At 40.1% G+C, this 14270-nt stretch overlaps 1 protein-coding gene across 1 annotated transcript in view; it reads left to right on the forward strand.

Moving 5' to 3' along the window:
• The window catches only part of ZRSR2 (zinc finger CCCH-type, RNA binding motif and serine/arginine rich 2), a 284610-nt gene that overhangs the window by 250374 nt on the left and 19966 nt on the right, over window positions 1-14270 (forward strand). The window lies entirely within an intron of this gene.

Consider the following 14270-nt stretch of genomic DNA (forward strand, 5'->3'; position numbering starts at 1 on the left):
GCTAAAATCCTGGTCAGCTGACGTTACTTCTAAATCTAAATTGCTTAATATACCTTTCAAAGGGCAGACCTTATTCGGGCCCGGGTTGAAAGAAATTATCGCTGACATTACAGGAGGTAAAGGCCATGCCCTGCCTCAAGACAGAGCCAAACCTAAGGCTAGACAGTCTAATTTTCGTTCCTTTCGTAATTTCAAAGCAGGAGCAGCATCAACTTCCTCTGCACCAAAACAGGAAGGAGCTGTTGCTCGCTACAGACAAGGCTGGAGACCTAACCAGTCCTGGAACAAGGGCAAGCAGGCCAGGAAACCTGCTGCTGCCCCTAAGACAGCATGAATCGAGGGCCCCCGATCCGGGAACGGATCTAGTGGGGGGCAGACTTTCTCTCTTCGCCCAGGCTTGGGCAAGAGATGTCCAGGATCCCTGGGCGTTAGAGATCATATCTCAGGGATACCTTCTAGACTTCAAATTCTCTCCCCCAAGAGGGAGATTTCATCTGTCAAGGTTGTCAACAAACCAAATAAAGAAAGAGGCGTTTCTACGCTGCGTACAAGATCTTTTATTAATGGGAGTGATCCATCCGGTTCCGCGGTCGGAACAAGGACAAGGGTTTTACTCAAATCTGTTTGTGGTTCCCAAAAAAGAGGGAACTTTCAGGCCAATCTTGGATTTAAAGATCCTAAACAAATTCCTAAGAGTTCCATCGTTCAAAATGGAAACTATTCGGACAATTTTACGCATGATCCAAAAGGGTCAGTACATGACCACAGTGGATTTAAAGGATGCTTACCTTCACATACCGATTCACAAAGATCTTTACCGGTATCTAAGGTTTGCCTTTCTAGACAGGCATTACCAGTTTGTAGCTCTTCCATTCGGATTGGCTACTGCTCCGAGAATCTTCACAAAGGTTCTGGGTGCTCTTCTGGCGGTACTAAGACCGCGAGGAATTGCGGTAGCTCCGTACCTAGACGACATTCTGATACAAGCTTCAAGCTTTCAAACTACCAAGTCTCATACAGAGTTAGTACTGGCATTTCTAAGGTCGCATGGATGGAAGGTGAACGAAAAGAAGAGTTCTCTCTTTCCACTCACAAGAGTTCCCTTCTTGGGGACTCTTATAGATTCTGTAGAAATGAAGATTTACCTGACAGAAGACAGGTTAACAAAGCTTCAAAATGCATGCCGTGTCCTTCATTCCATTCAACACCCGTCAGTAACTCAATGCATGGAGGTGATCGGCTTAATGGTAGCAGCAATGGACATAGTACCCTTTGCACGCCTACATCTCAGACCGCTGCAATTGTGCATGCTAAGTCAGTGGAATGGGGATTACTCAGACTTGTCCCCTACTCTGAATCTGGATCAAGAGACCAGAAATTCTCTTCTATGGTGGCTTTCTCGGCCACATCTGTCCAGGGGGATGCCATTCAGCAGGCCGGACTGGACAATTGTAACAACAGACGCCAGCCTACTAGGTTGGGGCGCTGTCTGGAATTCTCTGAAGGTTCAGGGACAATGGAATCAGGAGGAGAGTCTCCTACCAATAAACATTCTGGAATTGAGAGCAGTTCTCAATTCCCTTCTGGCTTGGCCCCAGTTAACAACTCGGGGGTTCATCAGGTTTCAGTCGGACAACATCACGACTGTAGCTTACATCAACCATCAGGGAGGGACAAGAAGCTCCCTAGCAATGATGGAAGTATCAAAGATAATTCGCTGGGCAGAGTCTCACTCTTGCCACCTGTCAGCAATCCACATCCCGGGAGTGGAGAACTGGGAGGCGGATTTCTTAAGTCGTCAGACTTTTCATCCGGGGGAGTGGGAACTTCATCCGGAGGTCTTTGCCCAAATACTTCGACGTTGGGGCAAACCAGAGATAGATCTCATGGCGTCTCGACAGAACGCCAAGCTTCCTCGTTACGGGTCCAGATCCAGGGATCCGGGAGCGGTTCTGATAGATGCTTTGACAGCACCTTGGACCTTCGGGATGGCTTATGTGTTTCCACCCTTCCCGATGCTTCCTCGATTGATTGCCAGAATCAAACATGAGAGAGCATCAGTGATTCTAATAGCGCCTGCATGGCCACGCAGGACTTGGTATGCAGATCTAGTGGACATGTCATCCTGTCCACCTTGGTCGCTACCTCTGAAACAGGACCTTCTGATCCAGGGTCCCTTCAAACATCAAAATCTAATTTCTCTGAAGCTGACTGCTTGGAAATTGAACGCTTGATTTTATCAAAACGTGGTTTTTCTGAGTCAGTTATTGATACCTTAATACAGGCTAGGAAGCCTGTTACCAGAAAGATTTACCATAAGATATGGCGCAAATACTTATATTGGTGCGAATCCAAGAGTTACTCATGGAGTAAGGTTAGGATTCCGAGGATATTGTCTTTTCTACAAGAAGGTTTAGAAAAGGGTTTATCCGCTAGTTCCTTAAAGGGACAGATTTCAGCTCTGTCCATTCTTTTACACAAACGTCTGTCAGAAGTTCCGGACGTTCAAGCTTTTTGTCAGGCTTTAGCTAGGATCAAGCCTGTGTTTAAAACTGTTGCTCCACCATGGAGTTTGAACTTAGTTCTTAATGTTTTACAGGGGGTTCCGTTTGAACCCCTTCATTCCATTGATATCAATTTTTTGCAATACTTGCAATGATTATAATTTAGGAACACAGTAAATCACCAGCTTTACTTTTGACTGTTTGACTAATATATACAAATTGAGTGTACTATAGACCTTTTTTACTTCTCAGCACACAAACCGGTAATTGAATCGGATACTACTCATACTAATGTTGTGCTTTTTTGTATAAATACTTATTAGGTACACCTTACTACCACTGTTAATAACATACTCACTTTCCTACAGGAGTTGATTGTTTATATATATACAAATACTCCAATATCTCCTGTTAAGGAGTGATGTATATTTTATGAGGTGCAATTCAGATTAAATTATATAGTCTGAGTTCCAGCAAGTTTTAAACCGTATGTGTGTGAGTGTGCGTGAGTACTAGTCCAGCCGGACTATTACTTTAATTATTTTTTTCAATAAAGTTATTTTGTGTGAATGAAGTTGTCAATTGCATTCTAAAGTATCGAATTTTGATCACACTTATTTTTTGCCTATTCTGACAGTGGGTTTTAGTACTTAACGAAGTCCAGTAACCAACAGTCTTTCTCTCTGCGCTGCAAAAATCTCTCTTTTTTTGCATCCCATTGTACATTTTGATGTATATTACTGTTAATGGTTCTGGAACTTAAGGGTTACGATATATAAATAATAAATTTGATTTATCCCTTAAGTTTAAATTAATACAACCCACATCACTCTCCCTCAAAAAACCTTCTTACAAATTACTGTACTTTACTAGGTTAATCCTAGTTTTCTCTTGAGGGAATCTATTAAACCATTACTATAATGAACTTACAACAAGATTTATTACTTAGACAACAGAAAAGATTAAAAGAACTGAATCTATTATTTGACAAAACTAACATTGACGAGACTCTAATAACAAAAGATGAACTAAATAATACACTATGCAGTTTACATCAAACATTGTATAAACAAACTAAACGATGGTGGAACTTGCACTTCTTCGAGAAGTATATAGAAAAAGGCATAATACCAAGAGGATTAAGAATTAAAATGTTTCCAGCTTTCACTCTAAACAATGAAAGCCTAGTCAAAGAATGGGAAGGTACTTTGACAGAATGCTCACTGAAATTAATAAAAATATTATTAAACATGATACTCTGGAATTAAACAAATTAGATGCTGAGATTAAGGAACAAAATGAGCTCTTAAAGAAATTTGAAGAGAAATTTGATTTCATTGAAACGTATCAGACTTATCAGAAAGAACTAGACAAACTTGAGAATGAAGTAATTCAGTCTAAAAAACAAAAATTACAAAGGGACATTGATGATTTTCAGCAACAGAGAGTTTATAAATGGAGATACCAAACATCTAACAGATATAGGAACAATAGAACCCAAATAAGAGAGAATAATAGTGGCACAGACACTGAAACTGATATATCTGATAATGAGAGCAATAAAGATGATTTGGAGCCTATGACAAGAGATACTCCATTAATAACAACACAAACAACTAGTTTACCATCTACATCAAATCCCAATAAAGAAGTATCTTTTTTAGCATTAAGCCAACGGCAGCAACAGATATTAAACACGTCAACAACCAACAAAACCTCAAGGGGGAACAAAAGGAAAAACACAGGCCCACAGAGGCAATCAGAGAGGAAGAGAGAAATGAGTCCATTCACCATGATCAGGACCAACTCATGAGAATTATCAATCTCAGTGAACACATTTTAAACACTGATCATGAAAGTGTTCTGTCCAAGGGGTTAAACTTCTGCCCTACGAATTCTTTAAACAAATTCGAACTAATTAAAGATACTCATTTATTTTCACGTAAACTCTTGTTAAACAAAATGTATTCAAATAAAAATGATCCCACATTGTCAAAAGAGGATTTAGACTCGTTACAAGACTTAGAAGAGCTATTAAGTGATTCTGATACAGAAATTCAGAAAAACCTTTGGAAAAAAGGTCTGAGAGCAAAATCTACATATACTCCTCCAGTATCTATTTCACCACAAATTAATGTTTTTTCCCAGATCGTATGCAATAAGATAGAAAAACTACCTATCTATAATGTCAACAATAACCTTACCCATTCTGAGAGACAGGCTTTGAATGATATAAGAACATGGACTGACGTAGTGATTAAGCCGTCAGACAAGGGCGGAAACATTGTTATATGGCCTAAAAATGATTATGTTGATGAAGCCATGCGACAGTTATCTAACCAAGATTGCTATAAAAAACTTTTGTTTAATCCTCAATCTGAGTATTTGGAACAATACAATAAACTCATTTTAAAAGTGTGGAAAAATGGGACCATTACAAAAACTGAGAAAAACTTCCTGACACAAAAAAACCCAACTCTTGCTACTATATACTTCTTACCTAAGGTCCACAAAGACCTGTCCAAACCTCCGGGCAGACCCATAGTATCAGGAAATAATAACCTAACTGAGGCTGCTAGTAAATATATAGATCAGAGGTTAAGGGAATATCTTACCACGATGCCCTCATATGTCCGTGATACTATGGAGGTTCTGAAAACATTACAAAACATTCATTTAAATCATGATACCTGGCTTATCACAGCAGATGTTGAGTCTTTATATACCAGCATAAGACACAATGATGGAATACAGGCAGTTAAATATTTCCTATCCACCAATGAATTTGAAAACAAAGAACACAATGAGTTTATTTTAGTTCTTTTAAAATATGTACTGACCCACAATATCTTCACATTTAAAGACAGTTTCTTCCTGCAAACACAAGGCACGGCAATGGGCACTTCGTGTGCCCCCACATATGCCAACCTTTTCCTAGGATTCTGGGAACAAAAAATTGTTTTCTCAGAGGGCATGGAAAGATTCACCAATCACGTGCCATTATGGATAAGGTACATTGATGATGTACTATTCATCTGGGAAGGCACACGCGAATATCTTGAAGAATTTCTATCAGTGCTGAATGTTAACAATTTGAACATCAAGCTAACATATCAAGCAGATTTACATCAAATTGACTTCTTAGATCTTACAATCATTAAAAGTACGGAAGGCACCATTACAACTAAAGTGTTCAGGAAAGAGACATCCACAAATTCCTTGTTACATAAGACAAGTGGACATCCAGGCAGTACTTTAAAAGCCATACCATACGGCGAATTCTTACGATTGAGAAGAAATTGCTCCAATGTTACAATCTATGAACAAGAAAGCAAACTTCTGACTATTAGGCTTTCACAACGAGGGTACAGCAATAGAGCCATAAAACAAGCTAAATATAAAGCACTGAAAACCTCTAGAGACTCTTTATTGTGCCCAAAAGTCAAAGACAACTCCACCATCATTCCAAGACTAATCACCACCTATAACCCCCAGATGCAGAGTGTCAGAAAAATATTCAATGAAAACTGGCATATTCTGAAGAGTGATCCTGAGCTCAAGGATTTAATAGGTGACAATGTGAAAATTGGATACAGGAGACCGAGAAACTTGAAAGATCATTTGGTACAGAGTCATTACCTACATATTCCCAAGAAAAATGATACTGATCCAGGGATGTACCCCTGTGGAACCTGCTCAGTGTGTTCTTGTGTGAAGAAAATAAAAGATATTAAAGACAAATATGGTCAAACTCATAAACTGAAACATCGTTTCAATTGCAGATCCTCAGGTGTCATCTATGTCATCTATTGTGAATGTGACAAAGCCTATGTAGGCATGACCACTAGAGAAGCAAGAGTCAGAATATTAGAACACAAAAATAACATCAAAAATGCAGAAAAAGACCAACAAAATGGAAAAAAGATCACTAGTGTTGCAAAACATTTCTTAATAAAACATAAAAGTCAACAGAACCATTTTAAATTCTCTGTTCTTCAAAAAATCTCTTTAGGCATTAGAGGGGGTAGTCTGGAAGACTCATTACTCAAAGCAGAATGTCGTTGGATACATCTTCTTAACACAGTATACCCCAATGGCCTAAATGAATTTAACAACTATAATGTGTACCTATAGAAACATTTCATATTATCTTTTATTTGTTATTTTTTATGTTTCTATGGATGGTTAGCTCATATATTAACAAACTGTCCCATGAGGAATATTTCAGTGCATACAGTTTTCCACTTATACACCTGGGTTTTCATGTTCATAAACACTTTCAATATATTTGAGTTACTTTTCAACACTATTTATTGTGTATTTCCGGCACCACTTTCACATATCGCTAAAATTGATTCCCCAGCTTATTCTTTCTCAACCTTTTTGGTATCCTTACACATCAACAATATTTTTGATTTTTCACTTACTAATCTTTACAAATATTTTTGTTAAAAGATAAAGAAAATCTCTTCTTTCTAAATCATAAATTAAAAATTTATTTTTTTTGCTATTATTGAGCGTTCACTCACTGCAAATTTATATCAGTATTCACTGATTTATCACTTTATATTAGATTGACATCTCTATGCCATTTTTCACATGTCACTACATCACATTCACTGAAAACTGTGTCTACATCCTCCGCTTTTTGCGTGCAAGACCATCTATGTTAACACAACATCAATTTAACAATGAATGTTACTTTAAGTAATGTAACACTGTGATACAATTTGTATTTCTTGTTTTAATATATTAATTGACTGATGCACGGCTGAATTGACACATTGAATCCTATTTTCCGTTGAAGCCCTATGTCACAGCTAGCTCATGATCCAATTGGATCTAATCAATGCCAGTCACTGTTATGATTAGATACGAACCAATCAAACTGTTTTGAGTCTTACCGCAATGAACCAATCGTCAAACAGGGGCGGGACTAAGACCGTCTTATATCCCGCTCTGTCCGGCCGGCGCGTACCCCTCTGAAGAAGCGTTATGTGAAACGCGCGTCAGGGGCACCTGCACGAGGTTATGGAACCTCAATTTTAATAGCTGACTCAGCCTCAATACTTAAATTGCACCATAGTGAATACGTTTATAGACAGTGGCAGTTAATATTTAAACAAGGCCTCCGCTATAGAAGAGACCTTTTTCAGTCTAAGATTAGCAGACTTTTTGTCGATCTTGGGTAATCTGTGTTCAGAATTATATACAGTACTAGTTAATGTTAAACAGGCTTCCGCTATAGAAGAGACCTTTTCTCAGTTCAGCTCAGCACATTTTTCTAAACATAGGCAACCTGTGGGCATACTTATACTTAGCAAGGTTGTACTATAGCTTCAGTGACAGTTAAATGATTAAACAGGCCTCCGCTATAGAAGAGACCTTTTTCTAGTTCAGCTCAGCATATTGTTCCATTGGTGAATGCTGGTATATTTATACTCAGTGTGGTTGAACTATAAGCTCCAAAGACAGCTAATGTTTAAACAGGCCTCCGCTATAGAAAAGACCTTTTCTAGCTAAGCCCAGCATATGTTTCCATTCGTGGGTTGCCTGCTGATATATCTGTATTCAGCAAGGTTGAATTGAAAAACCGATCTCTATCTCTGCTTCAAAGCAAAGTCAATAATTGATTGTACTAAGGCATACACAAATATTACACTTAACGATAGATTTGTGCATTATATATATATAGTGCATTTGAATCTATATTCAAAGGTATATACCGCACTTTAAAAATAACTGACGACTGTGCTGTGACTGTGGCCTTTTCATATCAGTTTAACATTTTTTGCAATACTTGCAATGATTATAATTTAGGAACACAGTAAATCACCAGCTTTACTTTTGACTGTTTGACTAATATATACAAATTGAGTGTACTATAGACCTTTTTTACTTCTCAGCACACAAACCGGTAATTGAATCGGATACTACTCATACTAATGTTGTGCTTTTTTGTATAAATACTTATTAGGTACACCTTACTACCACTGTTAATAACATACTCACTTTCCTACAGGAGTTGATTGTTTATATATATACAAATACTCCAATATCTCCTGTTAAGGAGTGATGTATATTTTATGAGGTGCAATTCAGATTAAATTATATAGTCTGAGTTCCAGCAAGTTTTAAACCGTATGTGTGTGAGTGTGCGTGAGTACTAGTCCAGCCGGACTATTACTTTAATTATTTTTTTCAATAAAGTTATTTTGTGTGAATGAAGTTGTCAATTGCATTCTAAAGTATCGAATTTTGATCACACTTATTTTTTGCCTATTCTGACAGTGGGTTTTAGTACTTAACGAAGTCCAGTAACCAACAGTCTTTCTCTCTGCGCTGCAAAATCTCTCTTTTTTTGCATCCCATTGTACATTTTGCGGTTAAGTTGTATTCCACTTCCGTATTCTGACCGAGTGGCAACGGAGAGAGTCTGCTAGTTAGTTGTCTGGTTCACAGGAGGTGGTGAGTGCCCCAGCCATTGGGGGTGTAAAAAAAGTGCTGTTTAGTGTTTGTCCATATTTGCAATCCCAATGCGTCTTGCGAAGAATATGAAATGGCCCGGGTTATCCATGCCCATCAGTTATGTTCCGATTGCCGTTCCAGAGTACTCTTCTCCTGAACCAGGGAACTTAGAGTGCGTTGAACCATCCGCCCACGAGGATTCCATGTCCTGTGATGCGAGTGCCCCAGAACCTTCTTTTGCTACACAAGCAGGTGTCCCTATGGCCATTACTCCTTCTCCAGATGGCGGCTTGTTTCCTCCAGAGGTTACGGCACGGTTCCGCATGGCCATATCAATGGCGTTAGCTCATTTATATTTCCCAAGTGAAATATTTTTAAGGTACTGTCCATGTTCTGTCAACCAGGGCCTGTTGGGCGTGAAATCGCCTGGTTCAGTTCGGCCTTCTGGGGAAGCGATGGCCTCTGAGGCTTTAGGGGCCCCAACCTCGGGCCGGGGTCGTCCATCGATCCGGCGAGAGATCATTTTTGCCTTCCGTTATAGGCCGGCCCGTCTTCGTGTCCTACTAAGGCATGTTTTGGCAGTGCTGGAGGATTCCAGTCCTAGTGGGCCGAGGGATCCTCGGCCTTCTGTGCCGGATGGCAAGCTGGGTTAGACGTTTCGGAATGAAACCAATCTCCTTGAAACCAATCTCCATTTTTTTCTTTCTTTCTTTTATGTATCGGTTCCAGTTCTGAGCTTGGGAGAATGGGGCCTACTTTTATTTTGATCCGGTTAGGATATGTTTGAGCTCCGTTTCCGTTTTGGGAACGTTCTTTCTCTGGAACTTCCTTGGAAGTTGCGCATTTTTTGTTAAGAACACAGTTATGTTTCTAGTTCATATTATCAAAATTTGCCTTTGCAGGTACTGGTCGGGCACTAGCTGCTGTTCCTTGCGGTTCATGTCACCTTCGTGGTGCTGATATCCTGTCGGAATGTCACTTAAGTCTATTCATGTGGGCTCTGAGCTCGGATCCTACTACAACGTATGGGGCCTAGTGTTTGGATCCAACGCTTCTGGAAGGAAGGTTGTGAGCTCCAATCAAAGTTGGCCTTTTCTTGCAATTTGCTTTGAATACGTGACCGACTTTTTAAAGCTTCATCGTGGTTTCTAGAGGTCCTTTTGGACTTGGAAACCGTAGTTCTCCATTCCTTTAGAGTTTAGAGATGTGAATTACCTCCGGAGGTCTGGAATACCGGTTTGGTGGCCGATTTGCATTTTCACCTTCGGTATCTTCCGGATGTCGACTCTTGTAGCCTAGTCGCATTTCCTTTTGCGTGGCTGAGACTCCTTTTTTTTTTCCTTCTTGGGTTGGGTCATCTATGTCTGTAAGCGCGGGTATGTCCTTCTTCCTTTCTCAGTATCTCGCTAGCTCTAGTACTTGGAGCGCAGGGGTGTGGATCACCCCATTTTTTTTCTTCCAGGAGCTTTGAGGCTTCTATTGTTTATTCCTATTACTGGGATTTCCGGGAGACTGATCCTGTAAGGATCTTTGGAGATATGTTGTCTTCTCAATCTAAGAGCTTTGCCTTGTAATCCCGTGATCTTTAGACTCTCGGGTGCTATCCTTCGAACTTATAGCAGATCTAGCCCTTTGGGCTTGCGGGTAGGAGGTCCGGGGTCAGATACAGACCTTCGCCATTTTGGAGTCAAGTAAATGGGTTTCATTTATCTACACCGGAGTATAGATCAGGTAGTCAAGCCTGTCTACAAAGGATTATCTTAATATCCAATGGTACTGGTTGCCATTTTCTTAAACCTTTTTCAGACTCTTGGGGTTGAGGCTGTTGCTGGTACCTTATGTCTACTGACTTTGGATGGTGGAAGGCTCTGTCATGAGTGCACTCCTAACCATAGGAGGCAGCTTAAGGGTTCCTCAGGAGGTTAGATCTTTCGATCGGTCCTGTTTCTCAGGGACTCTGACTTAGGACCACCTCTCTTGCCAGGAATCGGGCATGGACGGTTCAGTACAACCTTGGGGTTGTATCTCCCGCATGTCCATTTGAAAGTTTTTTGTTTTTTTTTGCTCTCATGGCTCTTCTGCCTGAAGTTTAAGTTTGAGGTCTCTCTGACGGGCTCCTACTTTGTCTTCTGGGGCATCTAATGCTTCCTTGTAGACTTTCAGTTGTCGTATCACCTGAGCTGGCAGTAATGACCGAAGGGTTTCGCCTCTAGGTAGGGTGTTTACCATTTTCTCTACTTCCTCTTCTCCTCACCTATGGTTATGAGTTAATTGTGTTTACTCTCCTTTGATTTGGAGGAACCTCAGTATCCATGAAGTCCTATGGGTCCCTGTTTTTCTCGCTTCAGAGTTTTTTTTTTCCCCTTCCTTGGGTACTCAGGATCACGGGGCTGGATTCTGGATTCCTTTTGGGAGTGATCCTTCTTTAGGAAAGGCAGCCATGTAGGGGTTCTGTAACCTGAGCACGTAGGTCCTGTCATGGCTCATGGTAGCATGCCAGTTTTAAGTAAGTGGTCAGAGCTCTACTCAGGAGTTTTGCTCCCTTGCAGACCCATTCCTTCTCTTTGGAGGTCTGGGCAGAGTTTTTGGTACTCTTTGTCTTCAGTCTTTACCAGCCTTTTGGATGAGACCGTTTCCTTGGAGTGAAGGTCAGGGATCAGTCTGCTCTGTCAAATATTGACTCTGTTCTCCCCTTTGGTGGGGGGGGGGGGCTCTAGACCATCTCTCTACTGGTGGCGTCTGCTGCTGGGATAGGACGCTCCTTGGAGTCCGGATTTTTTCTGGACGGGAGCTGTTGCCGATATTTCTCAGAGATTCTCAGTGGGTTAAGGTCCCACAATGGCTTAGGGTCAGCTTTGCTGCCTGGAGATTGGTCATCGTGAGTTCTTGTTTAGAGGTGGCTCTCTGTTCTCACAAAGAGCTCTTTTTTAGCTGCTAGGACCGTTACCCTGTCTATGCTTATCTAGTCTGACGGTTTTCATCTGGACTATGATACAATGGGGAACTCGAGGATTTGGAGCACCATAGGTTGTATGGTGCTGTTTCTTGGATCGGAGGGTGGCCCTCTGGTCATCCTAGTGATCGTTTTTTCCGGAGTATGGAATTTATCTGTCTGGTCCTTGCCCTTCTAGGGAGTTTGTCTCCCTGGGCAGTGGTCCTGTAGCAACCTTTGGTTTGCTCTAAGTTTTGCTTTTGAGTTTTCTTACTTCCCTTGTTGGATGGTCCTTTGGATCTCTTATTGGGTCCTCTGTTCTCCCTCTCGGGCTAGATAGAGGTTCTTGTCCTTTAGGTCAGGGGTACGCTTTGTGGGTGTCAAGAGCCGCAGGGCCGGCTCCTCGGAGGCTTTTGTGCTCAGCGGACTCTGGGGATTTTGAGTGGTCCCTAGCACGGCTTTACAGGTTGTGTAACTGATGAGCAGCTACCTGGGCTTCTGATTTTTCCCCTTTGTCGTTTGTAGTTTTTTGTAGGGTGTTGGGTAATTTCAGGCTGTGGTGCCTTTTGAAGCGGCCGCATTTTTGTACCCGCCCTTTGTTTGCATTCAGTGACCTCTATAGCTTGGGTATTGTTATCCCAAAAGTAATGAATGCAGCTGTGGACTCTTCCCGTTTTTAAGAAGAAAAACTTAAATTATGCTTACCTGATAATTATCTTTTCTTCTGACGGGAAGAGTCCACAGCTCCCCGCCCGTGTTTATCGATGAGGTGGCTGTAATTTAGTTTCTTCTTCTGGCACCTTTTTCACCCTGATATTTCTCCTACTGTTCCTACTCCCCTACTGAGGGAAGTGGGGGAAGTATTTAAGCCTTTGGCTGGGGTGTCTTTGCCTCCTCCTGGTGGCCAGGTTCTGAATTCCCAAAAGTAATGAATGTAGCTGTGGACTCTTCCCGTCAGAAGAAAATAAAATTATCAGGTAAGCATAATTTAAGGGTTTTTTAAATGGAAAGAGCTGCTGTACTAGATCGCAATTCTTTTGTATCTCACAGTATTTTAATATTCTACTGCATTGAAACATTTTGTTACTATAATGCATTAATGCGTTTTGTTAAAACTATTAAATCGGCAATAAAATTATTAAATAGCATAGCAATAAAATACATATTGGCAATTATAACAAAATAAGATTTATATACATTGTATTGTTTTGAATAAGTGATAATGGATCATAAAAAGTTTAAGGGCAGAGTTTATCACAGCGGTGATGTAATTTTTGGAGACTTAAACTTTCTTAAGGATTTCACAGCTAAACAGCATTAAAGGGACACTCAACCCACATTTTTTCTTTCGTGATTCAGATAGAGCATGAATTTTTAAGCAACTTTCTAATTTACTCCTATTATCAAATTTTCTTCATTCTTTTGGTATCTCTATTTGAAATGCAAGAATGTAAGTTTAGATGCCGGCCCATTTTTGAGTTCAGTGACCCTTTAAGGATTACAATATACTTATTTGGAAACAATGAGTTATAAAGTGTCCTTTCCAGTAAATGTTTCTTCTAGACCTCCTCCAAGAGAGGCACTGAAGGAAAAAGTCTGCTATTTGAAATAGCAGCACAGAGAGAAGATTTATTGGGAATATATTGTTATAGTCTGAAAGTTCTAACTTTTTTAAATGGATCTAATTCGCACTAGATTTTTTTTTTTTTTTTTTTTTTTTTTTCCATTTCAATTCTTTTATTGAGATAATTCCAAAGTATACATAGAAAAACATTAGAAAAACTGGTAAATTAACAGCAAGTGTTACAATAGATAATTATTTGTTACAATTAGACAAGTAGGTTTATAACAATAGGACTCGAGGTTGATTAATATTACTGGATTAGGCCACAGGTACCAATCAGCCGACACTCAAAAATAAAAGTATACAATGGATATGTTTGTGATGAAAATGACCGTTGCGGGGATGTCTTTGACCTCCTTCTGACTGTCATGGGGTGGCGCACTAGATTTCTTTTAGTACTGGAGGGTCAACTTTTGTCTATCATAGACTTAAAAAATGCCTATTTCCATACCCCTATTCGCAGGAATCATGCCAAATTCCTCTGATTTGCCTTTTCAAACAGGCATTTTCAGTTGTGGCAAACCTTTGGTATTGCAATGAATCTTCATAGATGTTCTCAGAGCATTTTTGTTGGTAGTTAGAGTTCAAGAGATTGTGGTAGTTCAATATCTAAATGACATTCTGATACAGGCTACCTATTTCCAATGGAAAATAAACATACAAGCAAAGTTTTTCAGTTCCTTTATATTCACAAATGAAAAATCAAGCTCCCAAAGAGCTCTCTAATTACTTAAACCAGGAT

This window comes from Bombina bombina, chromosome 3, assembly GCF_027579735.1.
Source record: "Bombina bombina isolate aBomBom1 chromosome 3, aBomBom1.pri, whole genome shotgun sequence".
Taxonomy (NCBI): domain Eukaryota; kingdom Metazoa; phylum Chordata; class Amphibia; order Anura; family Bombinatoridae; genus Bombina; species Bombina bombina.